We start from the raw sequence: 25,965 nt of genomic DNA, 5'->3' as shown, positions 1-25,965 counted from the left end.
GGGGAAGGAATGGGGAAGGAGATAGATGGGAAGGAGAGGGGGGAAGGAAGGTGGAAGGAGATGGGGGAAGGAGATAGGGGGTAAGGAAGGGGGATGGAGAGATAGGGAAGGAAGGGGGAAGGAGATGGGGTAAGGAAATGGGGAAAGGAAGGGGGAAGGAGATGGGGGAGATGGGGGAAGTAGATGGGGGAAGGAAGGTAGGAGGAGATGGGGCTAAGGAAGGGGGTAGGAGATAGGGGAAGGAGATGGAGGGAAGGAAGGGGGAAGGAGATGGGGAAGGAGATGGGGGAAGGAAGGGGGATGGAAATTGTGGGGGAAGGAAGGGGGAAGGAGATAGGGGAAGGAGATGGGGGAAGGAAGTTGGATTGAGATGGGGGAAGGAGATGGGGGAAGGAGCGGGGAAAGAGATAGGGGAAGGAAGGGGTATGGAAATGGGGAGAAGGAGATGGGGGAAGGAAGGGGAAAGCAGATAGGGGGTGAAGGAAGGGGAAGGAGATGGGGAAGGAAGGGGGAAGGAGTTGGGGGAAGGAGATAGGGGCAAGGAAGGGTGAAGGAGATAGGGGAAGGAGATGGGGGATGGAAGGGGGAAGGAAATGGGGTAGGAAGGGGGAAGGAGATATGGGGGAAGGAAGGGGGAAGGAGATGGGGGAAGAAAGGGGGATGGGGGAAGGAGATAGGGGGAAGGAAGGGGGAAGGAGATAAGGGGTGAAGGGGATGGGGAGGATGGAAGGGGAAAGTGATAGGGGCAAGGAGATGGGGAGAAGGAGATACGGGGTAAGGAACGGGGAAGGAGATAGGGGGCGAAGGAAGGGGGATGGAGATGGGGGAAGGAGATAGGGGCGGTAGGAAGGGGGAAGGAGATGGGGGAAGGAGTTGGGGGTAGCAAGGGGGAAGGAGATAGGGGAAAGTGATGGGGGAAGGAAGGGAGAAGGAGATGGGGGAAGGAGATAGAGGGGATGGAGATAGGAGTGAAGGAGATCGGTGTAGAAGGAGAAGGGAGAAGGAAGGGGCAAGGAGATGGGGTGAAGGAAGGGGAAGGAGATAGGGGAGAAGGAGAATGGGGTGAAGGAAGGGGGAAGGAGGTGGGGAAGGAAGGGGGAAGGAGTTGGGGAGAAGGAGATGGGGGCAAGGAAGGGGGAACGAGATGGGGGAAGGAGATGGGGAATGGAAGGGGGAAGGAGATGGGGTAGGAAAGAAAAAGGAGATATGGGGGAAGGAAGGGGAAGGAGATGGGGGAAGAAAGGGGGAAGGAAGGGTGAAGGAGATGGGGGAAGTAGATTGGGGGAAGGAAGGGGGAAGGAGATAAGGGTTGAAGGGGATGGGGAGGAAGGAAGGGGAAAGAGATAGGGGCAAGGAGATAGGGGAGAAGGAAATACGGTGTAAGGAAGCGGGAAGGAGATGGGGGAGGAGATGGGGGAAGGAAGGGGGAAGGAGATAGGTGGGAAGGAAGGGGGAAGGAGAGAGGGGGAAGGAGATGGGGGAAGGAAGGGGGAAGGAGATAGGGGTGAAAGAGATGGGGGAAGAAATGGGGAAGGAGATGGGGGCAAGGAGATAGGGGGAAGGAGATAGGGGCAAGGAGATAGGGGAGAAGGAGATACGGGGAAGGAAGTGAAAGGAGATGGGGGAAGGAGATGGGGGAAGGAAGGGGGATGGAGATAGGTGGGAAGGAGATACGGGGAAGGAAGGGGGAAGGAGATAGTGGGAAGTAGATGGGGGAAGGAAAGGAGAAGGAGATGGGGGAAGGAAGGGGGAAGGAGATAGGAGTGAAAGAGATGGGGGAAGAAATGGGGATGGAGATGGGGGAAGGAGATGGGGGAAGGAGATGGGGAAGGAGATAGGGGCGGTAGGAAGGGGGAAGGAGATGGGGGAAGGAGTTGGGGGTAGCAAGGGGGAAGGAGATAGGGGGAAAGAGATGGGGAAGGAAGGGAGAAGGAGATGGGTGAAGGAGATATAGGGGATGGAGATAGGAGTGAAGGAGATCGGGGTAGAAGGAGAAGGGAGAAGGAAGGGGGAAGGAGATGGGGTGAAGGAGATGGGGAAGCAGATTGGGGTAAGGAAGGGGGAAGGAGATGTGGTGGAGGGAGATGGGGGAAGGAGATGGGGAGGAAGGGGGAAGCAGATGGGGTGGAGGGAGATGAGGGAAGGAGATGGGGAAGGAAGGTGGAAAGAGATGAGGGAAGGAGATGGCGGAAGGAAGGGGGAAGGAGATGGAGAAGGAGATGGGGGAAGGAAAGGGAAGGAGATGGGGGCAAGGAAGTGTGGGAGGAGATTGTGGGGAAGGAAGGGGGAAGGAGATGGGGGAAGGAGATGGGGGAAGGAAGGTGGATGGAGATGGGGGAAGGAGATGGGGGAAGGAGGGGGAAGGAGATAGGGTGGAAGGAAGGGGGAAGGAAATTGGGCAAGGAGATGGGGAGGAAGGGGGAAAGGTGATGGGGGCGAAGGAAGGGGGAATGAGATGGGGGGAATGAGATGGGGGAAGGAAGGGGAAGGATATAGGGGGAAGGAGAATGGGGTGAAGGAAGGGGGAAGGAGATGAGGAAGGAAGGGGGAAGGAGTTGGGAGGAAGGAGATGGGGGCAAGGAAGGGGGAAGGAGATGGGGGCGATGGAAGGGGGAAGAAGATGGGGGAAGGAAGGGGGAAGGAGATATGGGGAAGGAAGGGGGAAGGAGATGGGGAAGGAGATAGGGGTAAGGAAGGGGGAAGGAGATAGGGTTTGAAAGGGATAGGGGAGGAAGGAAGGAGAAGGAAATGGGGGAAGGAGATGGTTGGGAAGTTAGTGGGTAGGAGATTGGGGGGGAACGAGATGGGGGGAAGGAAGTCATACCCCCTGGGAACAAAGGGGAAAATCTCCACTTAGATACGTTTTATATTTTTTTTTATTTAGAAATAGTTTTTTATTGTTGCGAGTGTATTCGAGAGCCTTTATTTTTGTAAAGTTTATATACTCTCTGCCTGGAATGTTCTGGATAGGGTTTCACCTCCTGAGGGGTCTCGGATTTGCCTGGATGATTATGATGGATCAGTCGGTTATGTGGTGCACCTGGAATGTCAAGGGGAGTAATTCGCCAGTCAAAAGGAAGAAAATATTATCAAATCTTAAGAAAGAAAGAGTTCATATAGCTGTCATATAGGAGACACACCTGTCGGATAAAGAACACTTGAATTTTCGACAGAGTGGATTTGATCAGGCCTTTTTTTCTTCTTTTAGCTCAAAAAGCAGGGGAGTTGTTCTTATTGTTCAGAAGAACTTCCCTTTCAAAATTCTAAATCAGATAAAAGACGAATCTGGACGATATATTTTGATTAAAGCCCTCATAAATGGAGAGGAATATGGGATTTTAAATTTGTACTGCCCACCACCCCTCCCCGCCCCCCCCCCCCCCCAACCCCCGGCACACCCCTTTAAATTTATAATGGAAGACTTTTCAAAATTGATGGCTTTTGGTGCCCGTCATACAATTATAGGGAGAGACTTTAAATGTATTATGGATCCGGAAATAGATAGGATTCCCAAGAGTACTGCAGGAATATCTCCCAGATCTAGACAATTGGTGGATCTGATTAAAGAATTAGGATTAGTAGATGTATGGAGATGTCTTCATCCACAGGGCAGAGATTTTTCTTTCTACTCCAATCCACATAAATGTCATACCAGACTTGATATGTTTTTCGCCACCTCAATCTCTTTAAATTCCATATCATCCTGTAAAATTGGTAGTATAGCAATTTCCAACCACGTTGCCGTATATATGGAAACTAAGGCGAGGAACAATGGGACATCCCCTCGGCATTGGCGTATGGACCCCTTCCTAATGAAAGATAGTAAATTTGTAAAGTACTTCTCTCAAGAATTTAAACCATTTTTAGAAATTAATTCAGGTACGGCTAGCAACCCATCAATGATGTGGGAGACCATCAAACCTTATGCGTGAGGTTTGATAATCTCCTACTCAGCGACCCAGAAAAAATTAAAGGGAGAACAACAGCGTCTGCTTGAAGCTCGCTTAAAAGCAGCTGAAACAGCATACACTGATAGACCTTCTATTATTAAATTTCAAAGGATTACGGCTCTTAGGACAGCACTAAACACTACGCTTACTCAAATGGCTAAGAGGGAAATATTATTTGCAAAACAAAGGTTATATGAATATGGTGATAAACCAGATAGATACTTAGCATTTCTCGCAAAGAAAAAAAAGGCGCCTCAGACTATTACGTCTATCAAGGAAAGTACAGGTATTTTTACTCATGATCATAAAAAGATTAATGCAATCTTTAGAGAATTTTATTCTGAGTTATATAACTCGCAGGATTGTGAAGATAGGACTAGGAGGATGCAGACATTTTTAAAAAATGTGACCTTTCCGGGCCTAACTCCGGAACAGGCATCGGTACTAAATGCTCCTCTAACAGTCCACGAAATACTTGATGCAATTCGGCAACTTCAGAGTGGTAAGGCACCGGGCCCAGATAGTTTTCAACCTGAATTCTATAAAGAATTTACAGAAATATTGGCTGGTCCACTAATGGACATGTATAATATATTTAACCAGAGGATTTACACTCTCCTCAGTTTAGGGCACTGACTCTTTGATGGCTGTTAAATATATATAACCAGGAGATTTGCACTCTCCTCAGCTTAGGGCACTGTCTCCGCTCTGGCTGGTTAAATACAAAAACCAGGAGATTTACACTCTCCTCAGTTTAGGGCAATGATTCCATGCTGGCTGGTGAAATATATATAACGAGAAGATTTACAGTCTCCTCAGTTTAGGGACTGACTCCGTGCTGGCTGGTTGAATAAATATAACCAGGAGTTTTACACTCTCCTCAGTTTAGGGCACTGACTCCGTGCTGGCTGGTTAATTGTATATAGCCAGGAGTTTTACACTCTCCACAGTTTAGGGCACTGACTCTGTGATGGTTCATTAAATAAATATAACAAGGAGATTTGCAGTCTTCTCAGTTTAGGGCACTGAGTCAGCGCTGGCAGGGTAAATATATCTCACCAGGTGGTTGACACTCTCCTCAGTTTAGGGCACTGACTCTGCGCGGGCTGGTTAATTATATGCAACCAGGAGATTTACACTCTCCTCAGTTTAGGGCACGGACTCTGTGCTGGCTGTTTAAATGTATATAACTTGGAGATTAACACTCTCCTCAGAGTAGAGCTAAGAATCTGTGCTGGCTGGTTAAATAAAACCATAACCAGGAGATTTACACTCTCTTCAGTTTAGGGCACTGAGTCTGTACTGACTGGATAAATGTATATAACCAGGAGATTTACACTCTCCTAAGTTTCGGGCACTGATTCTGCGCTGGCTGTTTAAATATATATAGCCAGGAGATTTACACTGTCCTTAGTTTAGGGCACTGACTCTGTGCTGGCTGGTTGAATATATATAACCAGGCGATTTCCGCTCTACACAGTTTAGGACACTGACTCTGTGTTTTCTGGTTGAATATATATAACCAGGAGATTTACACCCTCCACAGTTTAGGGCACTGAGTCTGTGCTGTCTCGTTAAATTTATATAACCAGGAGATTTACACTCTCCTCAGTTTAAGACACTGACTCTGTGCCAGCTTGTTGAATATATCTAGCCAGGAGACTTACATTATCCTCAGTTTAGGGCATTGACTCTAAGCTGGTTGGTTATATATATATATAACCTGGAGATTTGCACTCTCCTAAGTTTAGGGCACTGACTCTGTGCTGGCTGTTTAGATATATATAACCAGGAGATTTACACTCTCCTCAGTTTAGGGCACTGAGTCTGATTTACACTCATTTCAGTTTCGGGCACTGAGTCTGTGCTGGCTGGCTAAATATATATAACCAGGAGAATTACACTCTCCTCCGTCTAGGGCACTGACTCTGACCCTGCTGGTTAAATATATAAAACCAGGAGATTTACACTCTCCTCAGTTTCGGGCACTGACTCTGTGCTGGCTGTTTAAATATTGAAAACCAGGAGATTTACACTCTCCCAGTTTTGTGCACTGAGTCTGATTTACACTCACCTCAGTTTAGGGCACTGAGTCTATGCTGGCTGGCTAAATATATATAACCAGGAGAATTACACTCTCCTCAGTCTCGGGCACTTACTCTGACCCTGCTGGTTAAATATATATAACCAGGAGATTTACACTCTCCTCAGTATCGGGCACTGACTCTGTGCTGGCTGTTTAAATATATATAACCAGGAGATTTACACTCTCCTCAATTTGGGGCAATGACTCTGTGCTGGCTGGTTAAATATATATAACCAGGAGATTTACGCCATCCTCAGTTTTGGGCACTGACTCTGTGCTGGCTGCTTAAATAGATATAACCAGGAGATTTACACTCTCCTCAGTTTAGGGCACTGAAAGTGGTCTGGCTATTTCAATATAGAAAACCAGGAGATTTACACTCTCCTCAGTTTTGGACACTGACTTGGTGCTGGCTGTTTAAATATATATAACCAGGAGATTTACACTCTCCTCAGTTTCGGTCACTGAGTCTGTGCTGGCTGGTTAAATATATATAACCAGGAGACTTACACTCTCCTCAGTTTAGGGCATTTACGCTGTGCTGGCTGGTTAAATATATATAACCAGTGGATTAAGTCTCTCCTCAGTTTAGAGCACGGACTCTTTGCTGGCTGGTGTAATATATATAACCATGAGAATTACACTCTCCTCAGTTTAGGGCACTGACTCTGTGTTGTCTGGTTAAATATATATAACCAGAAGATTTACACCCTCTGTGCTGGCTGGTTAAATATATATAACCAGGAGATTTACCCTCTCCTCAGTTAAGGGCACTGAAAATGTGCTGGCTATTTAAATTTATATAACCAGGAGAATTTCACTCTCTTCAGTTTCGGGCAATGATTCTGAGCTGGCTGGTAATATATATTTTCATAACCAGGAGATTTATCAATCTCCTCAGTTTAGTGTAATGAATCCATTTTGGCTGGTTGATTAGAGATAGCAAGGAGATTTACACTCTCCTCTATTTTGGGCACTGATTCTGCGCAGGCTGGTTAAATATATATAACCAGGAGATTTACTCTCTCCTCAGTTTAGGGCACTGAAACTGTGCTGGCTGTTTAAATATATACAACCAGGAGATTTAAACTCTCCTCAGTTTAGGGCACTGAAACTGTTCTGGCTATTTAAATATATATAACCAGGAGGTTAAAACTCTCCTCAGTTTTGGACACTGACTTGGTGCTGGCTGTTTAAATATATATAACCAGGAGATTTACCCTCTCCTCAGTTTAGGGCAATGAAACTGTGCTGGCTGTTTAAATATATACAACCAGGAGATTTTAACTCTCCTCAGTTTCGGGCACTGACTCCATGCTGGCTGGTTAAATATATATAACCAGAAGATGTCCCCTCTCCTCAGTTTAGGGCACTGACTCCGTGCTGGCTGGTTAAATATATATAACCAGAAGATGTCCCCTCTCCTCAGTTTAGTGCACTGACTCTGTGCTGGCTGGTAGAATATATATAACCAGGAGATTTCCCCTCTCCACAGTTTAGGACACTGACTCTGTGCTTTCTGGTTGAATATATATAACAAGGAGATTTACACCCTCCACAGTTTAGGGCACTGAGTCTGTGCTGTCTGGTTAAATGTATATAACCAGGAGATTTACCCTTTCCGAACTTTCGGGCACTGACTCTGCGCTGACTGTTTAAATATATCTTACCAGGAAATTTACACTCTCCTCAGTTTAGGACACTGACTCTGTGCCAGCTGTTTGAATATATCTCGGCAGGAGACTTACATTATCCTCAGTTCAGGGCATTGACTCTAAGCTGGCTGGTTAAATATATATAACCTGGAGATTTACACGCTCCTAAGTTTAGGGCACTGACTCTGTGCTGGCTGTTCAAATATATATAACCAGGAGATTTACATTCTCCTCAGATTAGAGCAATGATTCTGTGCTGGCTGGTTAAATAAATATAACCAGGAGATTTACACTCTCTTCAGTTTAGGGCACTGAGCCAGTGATATGTGATCAAATGTTTCTAATGACGAGATTTACACTCTCCTAACTTTCGGGTACTCGCTCTTCGCCTGATTGTAAAATATATATAACCAAGTGATTTGCCCTCTCTTCAGTTTACGCCAATGACTCTGTGCTGGCTGGTTATATATGTACATAGCCAGGAGATTTATAAATCTCCTCAGTTTAGGTCACTGATTCCGTGCTGGCTGGTTGATTATAGATCGCAAGGAGATTTACACTCTCCTCTGTTTTGGGCACTGATTCTGCGCTGGTTGGTTAAATATATATAACCAGGAGATTTACCCTCTCCTCAGTTTAGGACACTGACTCCGTGCTGGCTATTTAAATATATATAACCAGGAGATGTCCCCTCTTCTCAGTTTAGGGCACTGATTCTGTGCTGGCTGTTTAAATATTTTTAACCAGGAGATTTACACTCTCCTCAGTTTAGGGCACTGACTCTGTGCTGGCTGGTGTAATATATATAACCAGGAGATTTACAATCTCCTCAGTTTCGGGCATTTACGCTGTGCTGGCTGTTTAAATATATATAACCAGGAGATTTACACTCTCCTCAGTTTAGTGCACTGACTCTGTGTTGTCTGGTTAAATATAAAAACCAGGAGATTTACACTCTCCACAGTTTAGGGCACTGAATCTGTACTGGCTTGTTAAATATATATAACCAGGAGATTTCCACTCTCCTCTGTTTTTGGCACTGACTTTGCTGGCTGGTTGAATACATATAGCCAGGAGATTTACACTCTCCTCAGTTTAGGGTACTGACTCTGCTGGCTGGTTTAATATCTATTACCATGAGATCTACACTCTTCTAAGTTGTGGGCGCTGACTCTGTGCTGGCTGTGAAAATATATATAACCAGGAGATTTACACACTCCTAAGTTTCGGGCACTGGCTCTGTGCTGGCTGTTCAAATATATTTAACCTGGCTATTTACACTCTCCTCAGTTTTGGGCACTGACTCTGTGTTGTCTGGTTAAATATATATAAACCGCAGATTTACACTCCCCTCAGTTTAGGGCACTGACTCTGTGCTGGCTGGTTAAATATATATAACCAGGAGAATTACACTCTACTCAGTTTTGGGCACTGAGTCTGTGTTGTCTGGTTAAATATACATAACCAGAAGATTTACACCCTCCACAGTTTTGGGCACTGAATCCGTGCTGGCTGGTTGCATGCATATAGCCAGGAGATTTACACTGTCCTTAGTTTAGGGCACTGACTCTGTCCTGGCTGGTTAAATATATATAACCAGGAGATTTACACTCTCCTCAGTTTAGGGCACGGAGTCCGTGCTGGCTGGTTGAATATCGATAGCAAGGAGATTTACACTCTCCCCTGTTTTGTGCACTGATTCTGCGCTGGCTGGTTAAACATATATAACCAGGAGATTTACCCTCTACTCAGTTTCGGGCACTGATACTGCGCTGGTTGTATAAAAAAATATAACCAGGAGATTTACACTCTTCTCAGTTTAGGGCACTGACTCTGTGCTGGCTTGTTGAATATATATAACCAGTAGATTTACACTCTCCTCAGTTTAGGGCACTGACTCCGTGCTTTCTGGTTGAATATATATAACCAGGAAATTTACACTCTCCTCAGTTTAGGGCACTGACTCTGCGCCTGCTGGTTAAATATATCTAACCAGGAGATTTACACTCTCCTAAGATTAGGGCACTGACTCTGTGCTGGCTGTTAAAATATATAAAGCCACGAGTTTTACACTCTCCTCAGTTTCGGGCACTGACTCTGTGCTGGCTGGTAAAATATATATAACCAGGAGATTTACACTCTCCTCAGTTTAGGGCACTGAGTCAGTGCTATGTGGTTAAATGTTTCTAAACACTCTACACAGTTTTGGGCAATGAATCTGTGCTGGCTGGTTAAATATATATTACCAGGAGATTTACTCTCTCGACAGTTTAGGGTACTTACGCTGTGTTGGCTATTTAAAAATATACAAACAGGAGATTTACACCATCCTCAGTTTAGGGCACTGCCTCTGTGCTGGCTGGTTAAATGTATATAACCAGGAGTATTACACTCTCCTCAGTTTAGGGCACTGACTCTGACCCTGATGGTTAAATATATATAACCAGGAGATTTCCTTCGCCACAGTTCAGGGCACTTACGCTGTGCTGGCTGTTTAAAAATATATAACCACGAGATTTACGCCATCCTCAGTTTATGGCACTGACTCTGTGCTGGCTGTTTAAATATTTATAACCAGGACATTTACACTCTCCTCAGTTTAGGGCACTGAGTCTGATCTACACTCTCCTCAGTTTAGGGCACTGAGTCTGTGCTGGCTGGCTAAATATATATAACCAGGACAATTACACTCTCCTCAGTTTAGGGCACTGACTCTGACCCTGCTGGGTAAATATATATAACCAGGAGATTTACACTCTCCTCAAGTTCGCGCACTGAGTCTGTACTGGCTGGTTGAATATATATAACCAGGAGATTTACTCTCTCCTCAGTTTAGGGAACTGACTCTGTGCTGGCTGTTTAAATATAAATAACCAGGAGATTTTCACTCCTTTCAGTTAGGGCACTGATTCTGTGCTGGCTCTTGAAACATATACAACCAGGAGCTTTGAACTCTCCTCAGTTTAGGGCACTGAAACTGTTCTGGCTATTTAAATATATATAACCAGGAGATTTACACTCTCCTCAGTTTAGGGCACTGACTCTGAACTGGCTGGTTAAATGTATATAACCAGGAGAATTACACTCTCCTCATTTTAGGGCACTGACTCTGTGTTGTCTGGTTAAATATATATAACCAGAAGATTTACACCCTCCACAGTTTAGGGCAATGACGCTGTGCTGGTTGGTTAAATATAAATAACCAGTAGATTTACCCTCTCCTCAGTTAAGGGCACTGAAACTGTGCTGGCTATTTAAATATACATAACCAGGAGATGTACGCTCTCCTCAGTTTAGGGCAATGACTCTGTGCTGGCTGGTTAATTAAGTATATAACCAGGAGATTTATAAATCTCCACAGTTTCGGGCACTGATCCGTGCTGGCTGGTTGCATGCATATAGCCAGGAGATTTACACTGTTCTTAGTTCAGCGCACTGACTCTGTCCTGGCTGGTTAAATATATATAACCAGGAGATTTTCACTCTCTTCAGTTTAGGGCAATGACTCTGTGCTGGCTAGTTATATATATGCACATAACCAGGAGATTTATAAATCCCTCAGTTTAGGGCACTGGAACTGTTCTGGCTATTTAAATATATATAACCAGGAGATTTACACTCTCCTCAGTTTTGGACACTGACTTGGTGCTGGCTGATTAAATATATATAACCAGGAGATTTTCACTCTCCTCAGTTTGGGGCACTGACTCTTTGTTATCTGGTTAAATATATATAACCAGAAGATTTACACCCTCCACAGTTTAGGGCAATGACTCTGTGCTGGCTGATTAAATATATATAACAAGGAGATTTACACGCTCCTTAGTTTAGGGCATTTACGCTGTGCTGGCTGGTTAAATAAATATAACCAGTGGATTTACTCTCTCCTCAGTTTAGTGCACTGACTCTGAGCTGGCTGGTGTAATATATATATAACCAGGAGATTACACTCTCCTCAGTTTAGGGCACTGACTCTGTGTTGTCTGGTTAAATATATATAACCAGAAGATTTACAACCTCCGCAGTTTAGGGCAATGACTGTGTGCTGCCTGGTTAAATATATATAACCAGGAGATTTACCCTCTCCTCAGTTAAGGGCACTGACTCTGTGCTGGCTGGTTAATTATATATATAACCAGGAGATTTATAAATCTCCACAGTTTAGGGCACTGAGTCCGTGCTGGCTGGTTGCATGCATATAGCCAGGAGATTTAGACTGTCCTCAGTTTAGGGCACTGACTCTGTGCTGGCTGGTTAAAGAAATTTCACCAGGAGACTTTCACTCTCTTCAGTTTAGGGCACTGAGTCTGTGCTGGCTGGCTAAATATATATAACCAGGTGAATAACACTCTCCTAGGTTTAGGGCATTTACGCTGTGCTGGCTGGTTAAATATATATAACCAGGAGATTTACACTCTCCTCAGTTTAGGGCACTGACTTTTTGCTGGCTGGTTAAATATATATAACTAGGAGATTTACCCTCTCCTCAGTTTTGGGCACTGACTCTGAGCTGGCTGGTGTAATATATATATAACCAGGAGATTACACTCTCCTCAGTTTAGGGCACTGACTCTGTGTTGTCTGGTTAAATATATATAACCAGAAGATTTACAACCTCCGCAGTTTAGGGCAATGACTGTGTGCTGCCTGGTTAAATATATATAACCAGGAGATTTACCCTCTCCTCAGTTAAGGGCACTGACTCTGTGCTGGCTGGTTAATTATATATATAACCAGGAGATTTATAAATCTCCACAGTTTAGGGCACTGAGTCCGTGCTGGCTGGTTGCATGCATATAGCCAGGAGATTTAGACTGTCCTCAGTTTAGGGCACTGACTCTGTGCTGGCTGGTTAAAGAAATTTCACCAGGAGACTTTCACTCTCTTCAGTTTAGGGCACTGAGTCTGTGCTGGCTGGCTAAATATATATAACCAGGTGAATAACACTCTCCTAGGTTTAGGGCATTTACGCTGTGCTGGCTGGTTAAATATATCTAACCAGGAGATTTACACTCTCCTCAGTTTAGGGCACTGACTTTTTGCTGGCTGGTTAAATATATATAACTAGGAGATTTACCCTCTCCTCAGTTTTGGGCACTGACTCTGTCCCTACTGGTTAAATATATATAACCAGGAGATTTGCACTCTCCTCAGTTAGGGCATTTACGCTGTGCTGGCTGGTTAAATATATATAAACAGGAGATTTACTCTCTCCTCAGTTAAGGGCACTGACTCTGTGTTGTCTGGTGAAATATAGATCACCAGAAGATTTAAACACTCCTCGGTTTAGGGCAATGACTCTATGCTGGCTGTTTAAATATGTGTAACCAGGAAACTTACACTCTCCTCAGTTTCGGGAACTGACTCTGTGCTGGCTGTTTAAATATATATAACCTGGAGATTTACACTCTCCTCAGTTTAGGGCACTGAAACTATGCTGGCTATTTAAAGATATATAACCAGGAGATTTACACTCTCCTCAGTTTAGGGCACTGAAACTATGCTGGCTATTTAAAGATATATAACCAGGAGATTTACACTCTCCTCAGTTTTGGACACTGACTTTGTGCTGGCTGGTTAAATATATATAACTAGGAGATTTACCCTCTCCTGTTTAGGGCACTGACTCTGTCCCTGCTGGTTAAATATATATAACCAGTAGATTTACACTCTCCTCAGTTTCGGGCACTGACTCTGTGCTGGCTGGTTAAATATATATAACCCGGAGATTTACACTCTCCTCAGTTCAGGGCATTTACGCTGTGCTGGTTGGTTAAATATATATAACCAGTGAATTTACTCTCTCCTCAGTTTAGGGCACTGGCTCTGTGCTGGCTGGTGCAATATATATAACCAGGAGATTTTCACTCTCCTCAGTTTAGGGCATTTACGCTGTGCTGGCTGGTTAAATATATATAACCAGTGGATTTACTCTCTCCTCAGTTTAGGGCACTGACTCTGTGCTGGCTGTGAAAATATATATAATGAGGAGATTTACACTCTCCTCAGTTTAGAGCAACGACTCTGTGCTGGCTGGTTAAATAAATACATAACCAGGAGATTTACACTCTCTTCAGTTTAGGGCACTGACTCTGTGCTGGCTGGTACAATACATATAACTCCGGGTTTTTCACTTGATTCCGTTTGGGGCACTGACTCTGTGTTGGCTGATGAAATATATATAACCAGGAGTTTTACACTCGATTCAGTTTAGGGCACTAACTCTGTGTTGGCTGATGAAATATATAACCAGGGGTTTTACACTCGATTCAGTTTAGGGCACTGGCTCTGTGCTGGCTGGTTAAATATATATAACCAGATGATTAACACTGTCCTCAGTTTAAGGCACTGATTCTGTGCTGGCTGGTTAAATATATATAAACAGGAGATTTACACTCTCCTCAGTTTAGGGCACTGGCTCTGTTCTGGCTGGTTAAATATATATTACCAGAAGATTTATTCTGTCCTCTGTTTGGGGCAAAAACTCTGTGCTGGCTCGTTAAAATTATATAACCAGGAGATTTACACACTATTCAGTTTCAGACTCTGACTCTGTGCAGGCTGGTAAAATATATATAACCAGTTGTTTTACACTGTCCTCAGTTTAGGGCACTGACTCTGTGCTGGCTGGTTCAATGTGTAAAACCAGGAGATTTACACTCTCCTCAGTTTTGGGCACTGAGTCTGTGCTGGCTAGTTAAATATGTATTACCAGAAGATTTAAACTGTCCTCAGATTAGGGCACTGACTCTGTGCTGGCTGGTTAAATGTATATAACCATGAGTTTAACACTCTCCTCAGTTTAAGGCACTGTGTCTGTGCGGGCTGGTTAAATATATATAACCAGGAGTTTTACACTGTCCTCACTTTAGGGCACCAACTTTGTGCTGGCTGGATCAATATTTATAACCAGGAGTTTTACACTCTCCTCAGTTCAGGGCACTGACTCTGTGCTGGCTGGTTAAATATATGTAACCAGGAGTTTTACACACGATTCAGTTTAGGAAACTGACTCTGTGCTGGCTGGTTCAATATATTTACCCCGGAGATTTACACTGTCCTCTGTTTAGGGCACTGACTCTGTGCTGGATGGTTTCATACATATAACCAGGAGATTTACACTCTCCACAGCTTAGGGCTCTGACTCTGTGCCGGCTCGTTAAATATATATAAAATCAGTTGTTTTACACTCTCCTCAATTTAGGGCACTGACACAGTGCTGGCTGGTTAAATATATGTAACCAGGAGTTTTACACACTCCTCAGTGTAGGGCACTGAGACTGTGCTGGCTGGTTAAATATATATAACCAGTTGTTTTACACTCTCCTCAGTTTAGGGCACTGACTCTGTGCTGGCTGGTTCAATAGATATAACCAAGAGATTTTCACTCTCCTCAGTTTAGGGCACTGAGTCTGTGCTGGCTGGTTAAATATATATTACCAGGAGATTTACACTGTCCTCAGTTTAGGGCACTGACTCTGTGCTGGCTGGTTAAATATATATTACCAGAAGATGTACACTCAACTCAGTTTAGGGCACTGAGTCTCTGCTGGCTGGTTAAATATATATTACCAGAAGTTTTACACTCTCCTCAGTTCCGGGCACTGAGTCTGCGTTGGCTGGTTAAATATATATAAAGTGCAGTTTTACACTCTCCTCAGTTTAGGGCTCTGACTGTGTGCTGGATGATTCAATATTTATAACCAGGAGTTTTACACTATTCAGTTTAGGGCACTGAGTCGGTGCTGGCTGTTTAAATATATACAACTAGGAGATTCACACTCTCCTCAGTTTAGGGCACTGACTCTGTGCTGGCTGGTTTAAAAAATATAACCAGGAGATTTACGCTGTCCTCAGTTTAGGGCACTGACTCTCTGCTGGTTGGTTAAATTTCTATAACCAGGAGTTTTACACTCGATTCAGTTTAGTGTTCTGACTCTGTGTTGTCTGGTTAAATATATAAAACCAGAAGATTTACACCCTCCACAGTTTAGGGCAATTACTCTGTGCTGGCTGGTTAAATGTATATAACCAGGAGATTTACCCTATCCTCAGTTAAGGGCACTGACTCTGTGCTGGTTGGTGCAATATACATAACCAGGAGATTTACACTATCCTATGTTTCGGACACTGACTCTGTACTGGCTGTATAAATATATTTAACCTGGCTATTTACACTCTCCTCAGTTTTGGGCACTGACTCTGTGTTATCTGTCGAAATATACATAAACCTGAGATTTACGCTCCCCTCAGTTTAGGGCACTGACTCTGAGCTGGCTGGTTAAATATATATAACTAGGAGAATTACACTCGACTCAGTTTCGGGAACTGACTCTGTGTTGTCTGGTTAAATATATAAAACCATAAGATTTACACCCTCCACAGTTTAGGGCAATGACTCTGTGCTGGCTGGTTAAATATATATAACCAGGAGATTTACTCTATCCTCAGTTAAGGGCACTGACTCTGTGCTGGTTGGTGCAATATACATAACCCAGGAGATTTACACTTTTTTTCAGTTTAGGGCAATGACTCTGTGCTGGCTGGTTAATTATATATATAACCAGGAGATTTATAAATCTCCACAGTTTAGGGCACTGACTCTGTGCTGGCTGTTTAAATATTTTTAACCAGGAGACATACGCTCTCCTCAGTTTTGGGCACTGACTCTGTGCTGGCTGGTTAAATATACATACAACCAGCAGATTTACCCTCTCCTCAGTTTAGGGCACTAACTCTGTGCTGACTCTCTGAATATATATTACCAGGAGATTTTCCCTCTCCTCAGTTTAGGACACTGAATCTGTGCTTTCTGGTTGAATATATATAACAAGGAGATTTACACTCTCCTCAGTTTAGGGCACTGAGTCTGTGCTGGCTGGTTAAATATATATAACCAGGAGATTTACACTCACCTCAGTTTAGGGCACTGAGTCTAATTTACACTCTCCTCAGTTTAGGGCACTGACTCTGTGCTGGCTGGTGTAATATATATAACATGGAGATTTACACTCTCCTCAGTTTCGGGCATTTACGCTGTGCTGGCTGTTTAAATATATATAAACAGGAGATTTACACTCTCCTCAGTTTAGGGCACTGACTCTGTGTTGTCTGGTTAAATATATATCACCAGAAGATTTACACACTCCTCAGTTTAGGGCAATGACTCTATGCTGGCTGTTCAAATATATGTAACCAGGAAACTCACACTCTCCTCAGTTTAGGGCATTTACGCTGTGCTGGCTGTTTAAATATATATAAACAGGAGACTTACACTCTCCGCAGTTTAGGGCACTGACTCTGTGTTGTCTGGTTAAATATATATCACCAGAAGATTTACACACTCCTCAGTTTAGGGCAATGACTCTATGCTGGCTGTTTAAATATATGTAACCAGGAAACTCACACTCTCCTCAGTTTAGGGCATTTACGCTGTGCTGGCTGTTTAAATATATATAAACAGGAGACTTACACTCTCCTCAGTTTAGGGCACTGAAACTGTGCTGGCTATTTAAAGATATATAACCAGGAGATTTACAGTCTCCTCAGTTTTGGACACTGACCTTGTGCTGGCTGGGTAAATATATATAACTAGGAGATTTACACTCCTCAGTTTAGGGCACTGACTCTGTCCCTGCTGGTTAAATATATATAACCAGTAGATTTACACTCTCCTCAGTTTCGAGCACTGAGTCTGTGCTGGCTGGTTAAATATATATAACCAGGAGATTTACACTCTCCTCAGTTCAGGGCATTTACGCTGTGCTGGTTGGTTAAATATATATAACCAGTGAATTTACTCTCTCCTCAGTTTAGGGCACTGACTCTGTGCTGGCTGGTGCAATATATATAACCAGGAGATATACACTCTCCTCAGTTCAGGGCACTGAAACTGTGCTGGCTATTTAAATATATATAACCAGGAAATTTACACTCTCCTCAGTTTTGGACACTGACTTTGTGCTGGCTGGTTAAATATATATATAACCAGGAGATTTCCGCTCTCCTCTGATTAGGGCACTGAGTCTGTGCTGGCTATTTAAATATATATAACCAAGAGATTTACATTCTCCTCAGTTTAGAGCAATGATTCTGTTCTGGCTGGTAAAATATATACAACCGGAAGATTTGCACTCTACACAGTTTAGGGCAATGACTCTGTGCTGACTGGTTAAATATATATAACCAGGAGATTTACTCTCTCCTCAGTTCAGTTCACTTACCCTGTGTTGGCTGTTTAAAAATATATAACCAGGAGATTTACGCCATCCTCAGTTTAGGACACTGACTCTGTGCTGGCTGGTTAAATATATATAACCAGGGGTTTTAAATTCTCCTCAGTTTACGGCACTGAATCAGTGCTGGCTGGTTAAATTTATATAACCAGGAGATTTAACCTCTCCTCAGTTTAGGGCACTGAGTCTATTCTGGCTGGTTAAATATATTTCACCAGGAGATTTACACTCTCAACAGTTTAGGGCACTGACTCTGTCTTGGCTGGTTAAATATTTCTATATCCAGGAAATTTAACCTCTCCTCAGTTTAGGGCACTGAGTCTGTGCTGGCTGGTTAAATATATATAACCAGGCGATTTAACTTCTCCTCAGTTTAGGGCACTGACTCTGTGCTGGATGGTTAATTATATATAACAAGGAGATTTCGACGCTCCTCAGTTTAGGGCACTGACTCTGTGTTGGCTGGTTAAATGTATATAACCAGGAGATTTACACTTTACACAGTTTAGGGCACTGACTCCGTACTGACTGGTTAATTATGTATAACCAGGAGATTTACAATCTCCTCAGTTTAGAGCACTGAATCCGTGCTGGCTGTTTAAATATAGAAAACCAGGAAATTTACACTCTCCTCAGTTTAGGGCACTGAATCTGTTCTGGCTGTTTAAATATATATAACCAGGAGATTTACCCTCTCCTCAGTTTAGGGCACTGACACAGCTCTGGTTGTAGAAATATATATAACCAGGAGATTTACACTCTCCTCAGTTTAGGGCACTGAATCTGTGCTTGCTGGTTGAATATATCGAGCCTGGAGATTTACAATCTCCTCAGTTTAGGGCACTGACTCTATCTTGGCTGGTTAAAAATACATAACCAGGAGATTTACACTGTCATTAGTTTAGGGCACTGTCTCTGTCCTGGCTGGTTAAATATATATAACCAGGCGAATGACACTCTCCTCCGTATATGGCACTGACTCTGTGCTGGATGGTTAAATATATATAACCAGGAGATTTACACTCTCCTCCGTATATGGCACTGACTCTATGTTGTCTGGTTAAATATATATATTAAACCAGGAGATTTACACTTTCCTCAGTTCAGGGCACTGACTCTGCGCAGGCTGTTTAAATATATATAACCAGGAAATTTACACTCTCTTCAGTTTCGGGCAACGACGCTGTGCTGGCTGGTTAAATATATATAACCAGGGGATTTACCCTCTCCTCAGTTTAGGGCACTGAATCTGTTCTGGCTGGTTGAATATATCGAGCCAGGAGATTTACAATCTCCTCAGTTTAGGGCACTGACTCTGTGCTGGCTGGTTAAATATATATAAACAGGAGATTTACAATCTCTTCAGTTTAGGGCACTGACTCTGTGCTGGCTGTTTAAATATATATAACCAGGAAATTTACACTCTCCTCAGTTTAGGGCACTGTCTCTGTGCTGGCTGTTTAAATATATATAACTAGAAGATTTCCCCTCTACCACTTTAGGGCACTGATTCTGTGCTGGCTCTATAAATATTTTTAACAGGAGATTTGCGCTCTCCACAGTTTTGGGCACTAACTCTGTGCTGACTGGCTGAATATATGTTACCAGGAGATTTAACCTCTCCTCAGTTTAGGGCACTGAGTCTATGTTGGATGGTTAAATATATATAACCAGGAGATTTACACTCTCAACAGTTTAGGGCACTGACTCTGTCTTGGCTGGTTAAATATATATATCAAGCAAATTTAACCTCTCATCAGTTTAGGGCACTCACTCTGCTCTGGCTGTTTAAATATATATAACCAGGAAATTTACACCATCTTCACTTTAAGGCAATGAGTCTGTGCTAGCTGTTTAAATATATATAACGAGAAGATTTCCCCTCTACCACTTTAGGGCACTGACTCTGTGCGGGCTGTTTAAATATTTTTAACCAGAGGATTTGCGCTCTCTCCAGTTTCAGGCATAACTCTGTGCTGACTGTCTGAATATATATTACCAGGAGATATTCCCTCTCCTCAGTTTAGGGCACTGACTCTGTTAAATATATATATAACCAGCAGATTTACCGTCTCCTCAGTTTAGGGTACTGACTCTGCACTGGCTGGTTAAATATATGTAACAAGGATATTTACCCGCTCCACATTTTAAGGCACTGATTCTGTGCTGTCTGGATAAATATATATAACCAGGAGAGTTAACCTCTCCTCAATTTTTGGCAGTGACTCTGTGCTGGCTGGTTAACTATATAGATAACCCGCAGATTTACCTTCTCCTCAGTTTAGGGCACAGAATCTGCGCTGGCTGGTTAAATATATATATATATATATATATATATATATATATATATATATAACCAGGAGATTTAACCTCTCCTCAGTTCAGGGCACTGAGTCTATGCTGGCTCGATAAATATATATAACGAGAAGATTTTGCCTCTTCTCAGTTTCGGGCACTGAGTCTGTGCTGGCTGGTTGAATATATCAAGCCAGGAAATTTACACTCTCCTCAGTTTAGTGCACCGACTCTATCCTGGCTGCTTAAATATATATAACCAGGAGATTTACACTGTCCTTAGTTGAGGGCACTGTCTCTGTCCTCGCTGGTTAAATATATACAACCTGGGAATTTTCCCTCTCCTCAGTTTAGGGCATTGGATCTGTGGGAGCTAGTTAAATATATATAACCATGAGATTAACACTCTCCTCCGTTTAGGGCACTGAGTCTGTGCTGGCTGTTTTAATAATTATAGCCAGGAGATTTACACTCTCCTCAGTTTAGGGCACTGACTCTGCACTGGCTGGCGAAATATTTATAACCCGGAGATTTACACTCTCCTCAGTTTTGGACACGGACTCCGTGCTGGCTGGTTAAATATATATAACCAGGAGATTTACACTCTCCTCCGTTTAGGGCAGTGACTCTGTGCTGGCTGGTTGAACATATATAACCAAAACATTTGCACTCTACTCAGTTTAGGGCACTAATTCTGCGCTGGCTGGTTAAATATATATAACCAGAAGATTTACACTCTCCTCAGTTTAAGGCAATGACACTGTGCTTGCTGTTTAAATAAATACATAACCAGGAGATTTATACTCTCTTCAGTTTAGGGATCTGACTCTTTGCTGGCTGGTTAAATATATATAAATCGCAGATGTACACTGTCCTTAGTTTATGGCACTGACTCTGTTCTGGCTGCTTTAATATAAATAACGAGGAGATTTGCACTCTCCTCAATTTAGAGCATTGACTCTATGCTGGCTGGTTGAATATATATAAACATGAAATTTCCACTGTCCTCATTTTAGTGCACTGTCCCTGTGCTGGCTGGTTAAATATACATAACTAGGAGATTTACACTCTCCTCAGTTTAGGGCACTGACTCTGTGCTGGCTGGTTAAATATATATAACCAGGAGATTTACACTCTCCTCAGTTTAGGGCACTGACTCTGTGCTGACTGGTTAAATATATATAATCTGGGGATTTTCCTCCTCCTCAGTTCAGGGTACTGAATCTGTGCTAGCTGGTTAAATATATATAACCAGAAGATGTCCCCTCTCCACAGTTTAGGTCACTGACTCTGTGCTGGATGTTTAAATATTTTTAAACAGGAGATTTACGCTCTCCTCAGTTTTGGGCACTGACTCTGTGCTGGTTGGTTAAATATATATAACCAGGAGATGTGCACTCTCCACAGTTTAGGGCACTGACCCTATGCTGGCTGCTTAAATATATAAATCCAGGAGATTTCACCTCTCCTCAGTTTAGGACACTGAATCTGTGATTTCTGGTTGAATATATAGAACCAGTAGATTTACTCTCTCCTCAGTTTAGGGCACTGACACTGTGCTGGCTGGTTGAATATATACAACAAGGAGATCTTCACTTTTCTCAGTTTAGGGCACTGACTATGTCAGGCTGGCTAAATACATATAACCAGGAGATTTACACTCTCCTCAGTTTAGGGCACTGACTCTGTGCTGGCTGCTTAAATATATATAATCAGGACATTTACACTCTCCTCAGTTTAGGACACTGACTCTGCGCTGGCTGGTTAAATATATATAACCAGGAGATTTACACTCTCGTCAGTTTAGTGCATTGAGTCCGTGCTGGCTGGTTAAATATATTTAATCAGGAGATTTACACTCTCCTCAGTTTAGAGCACTGACTCTGTGCTTGCTGGTTGAAAATACATTACCAGCAGATTGACACTCTCCTCAGTTCGGGCACTGACTCTATGCTGGCTGGTTAAGTATACATAACCTGGGGATTTTCCCTCTCCTCAGTTTAGGGCATTGAATCTGTGCTGGCTGGTTAAATATATATAACCAGGAGATTAAAACTCTCCTCAGTTCAGGGCACTAAGTCTGTGCTGGCTGGTTGAATATACCTCGCCAGGAGATTTACACTCTCCTCAGTTTCGGGCACTGACTCTGTACTGGCTTCTTAAATATTTAAAACCAGGATATTTACACTCTCCTCTCTTTAGGGCACTGACTCTGTGCTGGCTGGTTAATTATATATAATCGGGAGATTTACACTCTCCTCAGTTTAGGGCAATGACTCTGTGCTGGCTGGTCAAATATATATAACCAGAAGAATTTGCCTCTTCTCAGTTTAGGGCACTGAGTCTGTGCTGGCTTGTTGAATATATCAAGCCAGGATATGTACACTGTCCTCAGTTTAGGGCAACGACTCTATACTGGCTGGTTAAATATATATAACCAGGAGATTTACACTGTCCTTAGTTGAGGGCACTGTCTCTGTCCTCGCTGGTTAAATATATACAACCTGGGGATTTTCCCTCTCCTCAGTTTAGGGCATTGGATCTGTGGGGGCTAGTTAAATATATATAACCAGGAGATTAACACTCTCCTCCGCTTAGGGCACTGAGTCTGTGCTGGCTGTTTCAATAATTATAGCCAGGAGATTTACATTCTCCTCAGTTTAGGGCACTGACTCTGCACTGGCTGGGGAAATATTTATTACCCGGAGATTTAGATTCTCCTCAGTTTTGGACACTGACTCCGCGCTGGCTGGTTAAATATATATAACCATGAGATTTACCCTCTCCTCCGTTTAGGGCACTGACTCTGTGCTGGCTGGTTGAACATATATAACCAAAACATTTGCAAACTACTCAGTTTAGGGCACTAATTCTGCGCTGGCTGGTTAAATATATATAACCAGGAGATTTACACTGTCCTCAGTTTAAGGCAATGACACTGTGCTTGCTGTTTAAATAAATACATAACCAGGAGATTTATACTCTCTTCAGTTTAGGGAACTGACTCTTTGCTGGCTGGTTAAATATATATAAATAGCATATGTACACTGTCCTTAGTTTATGGCACTGACTCTGTGCTGGCTGCTTTAATATAAATAACGAGGATTAGATTACTTACAGTGTGGAAACAGGCCCTTCGGCCCAAGAAGTCCACACCGCCCCGCCGATGCGCAACCCACCCATACCCCTACCTTTACCCCTACGGGCAATTTAGCGTGGCCAATTCACCTGCCCTGCACATCTTTAGACTGTGGGAGGAAACCGGAGCACCCGCAGGAAACCCACGCAGACACGGGGAGAACGTGCAAACTCCACACAGTTAGCCGCCTGAGGCGGGAATTGAACCACTGTGCAAACCATTGTGCCACCGCGCCGCACTGACCCTGTGCTGGTTGGTTAAATATACATAACCAGGAGATTTACACTCTCCTCAGTTTAGGGCACTGACTCTGTGCTGGCTGGTTAAATACATATAATCAGGAGATTTACACTCTCCTCAGTTTAGGGCACTGACTCTGTGCTGGCTGGTTAAATATATATAACCTGGGGATTTTCCCTCTCCTCAGTTCAGGGCACTGAATCTTTGCTAGCTGGTTAAATATACATAACGAGAAGATGTCCCCTCTCCACAGTTTAGGGCACTGACTCTGTGCTGGATGTTTAAATATTTTTAACCAGGAGATTTACGCTCGCCTCAGTTTTGGGCACTGACTCTGTGCTGGTTGGTTAAATATATATAACCAGGAGATGTACACTCTACTCAGTTGAGGGCATTGACCCTATGCTGGCTGCTGAAATATATAAATCCAGGAGATTTCACCTCTCCTCAGTTTAGGACACTGAATCTGTGCTTTCTGGTTGAATATATACAAACAGTAGATTTACTCTCTCCTCAGTTTAGGGCACTGACACTGTGCTGGCTGGTTGAATATATACAACAAGGAGATCTTCACTTTTCTCAGTTTAGGGCACTGACTATGTCAGGCTGGCTAAATACATATAACCAGGAGATTTACACTCTCCTCAGTTTAGGGCACTGACTCTGTGCTGGCTGCTTAAATATATATAACCAGGACATTTACACTCTCCTCAGTTTAGGACACTGACTCTGCGCTGGCTGGTTAAATATATATAACCAGGAGATTTACACTCTCGTCAGTTTAGTGCATTGAGTCCGTGCTGGCTGGTTAAATATATTTAATCAGGAGATTTACACTCTCCTCAGTTTAGAGCACTGACTCTGTGCTTGCTGGTTGAAAATACATTACCAGCAGATTGACACTCTCCTCAGTTCGGGCACTGACTCTATGCTGGCTGGTTAAGTATACATAACCTGGGGATTTTCCCTCTCCTCAGTTTAGGGCATTGAATCTGTGCTGGCTGGTTAAATATATATAACCAGGAGATTAACACTCTCCTCAGTTTAGGGCACTGAGTCTGTGCTGGCTGGTAGAATATACCTCGCCAGGAGATTTACACTCTCCTCAGTTTCGGGCACTGACTCTGTACTGGCTTCTTAAATATTTAAAACCAGGATATTTACACTCTCCTCTCTTTAGGGCACTGACTCTGTGCTGGCTGGTTAATTATATATAATCGGGAGATTTACACTCTCCTCAGTTTAGGGCAATGACTCTGTGCTGGCTGGTCAAATATATATAACCAGAAGAATTTGCCTCTTCTCAGTTTAGGGCACTGAGTCTGTGCTGGCTTGTTGAATATATCAAGCCAGGATATTTACACTGTCCTCAGTTTAGGGCAACGACTCTATACTGGCTGGTTAAATATATATAACCAGGAGATTTACACTGTCCTTAGTTGAGGGCACTGTCTCTGTCCTCGCTGGTTAAATATATACAACCTGGGGATTTTCCCTCTCCTCAGTTTAGGGCATTGGATCTGTGGGGGCTAGTTAAATATATATAACCATGAGATTAACACTCTCCTCCGCTTAGGGCACTGAGTCTGTGCTGGCTGTTTCAATAATTATAGCCAGGAGATTTACATTCTCCTCAGTTTTGGACACTGACTCCGTGCTGGCTGGTTGAACATATATAACCAAAACATTTGCAAACTACTCAGTTTAGGGCACTAATTCTGCGCTGGCTGGTTAAATATATATAACCAGGAGATTTACACTGTCCTCAGTTTAAGGCAATGACACTGTGCTTGCTGTTTAAATAAATACATAACCAGGAGATTTATACTCTCTTCAGTTTAGGGAACTGACTCTTTGCTGGCTGGTTAAATATATATAAATAGCATATGTACATGTCCTTAGTTTATGGCACTGACTCTGTGCTGGCTGCTTTAATATAAATAACGAGGATTAGATTACTTACAGTGTGGAAACAGGCCCTTCGGCCTAAGAAGTCCACACCGCCCCGCCGATGCGCAACCCACCCATACCCCTACCTTTACCCCTACGGGCAATTTAGCATGGCCAATTCACCTGCCCTGCACATCTTTAGACTGTGGGAGGAAACCGGAGCACCCGCAGGAAACCCACGCAGACACAGGGAGAACGTGCAAACTCCACACAGTTAGCCGCCTGAGGCGGGAATTGAACCACTGTGCAAACCATTGTGCCACCGCGCCGCACTGACCCTGTGCTGGTTGGTTAAATATACATAACCAGGAGATTTACACTCTCCTCAGTTTCGGGCACTGACTCTGTGCTGGCTGGTTAGTTACATATAATCAGGAGATTTACACTCTCCTCAGTTTAGGGCACTGACTCTGTG

Source organism: Chiloscyllium punctatum, chromosome 31, assembly GCF_047496795.1.
Source record: "Chiloscyllium punctatum isolate Juve2018m chromosome 31, sChiPun1.3, whole genome shotgun sequence".
Classification (NCBI taxonomy): domain Eukaryota; kingdom Metazoa; phylum Chordata; class Chondrichthyes; order Orectolobiformes; family Hemiscylliidae; genus Chiloscyllium; species Chiloscyllium punctatum.
The sequence above is the reverse complement of the archived record's forward strand: the minus strand, read 5'-3'. Positions refer to the sequence as shown.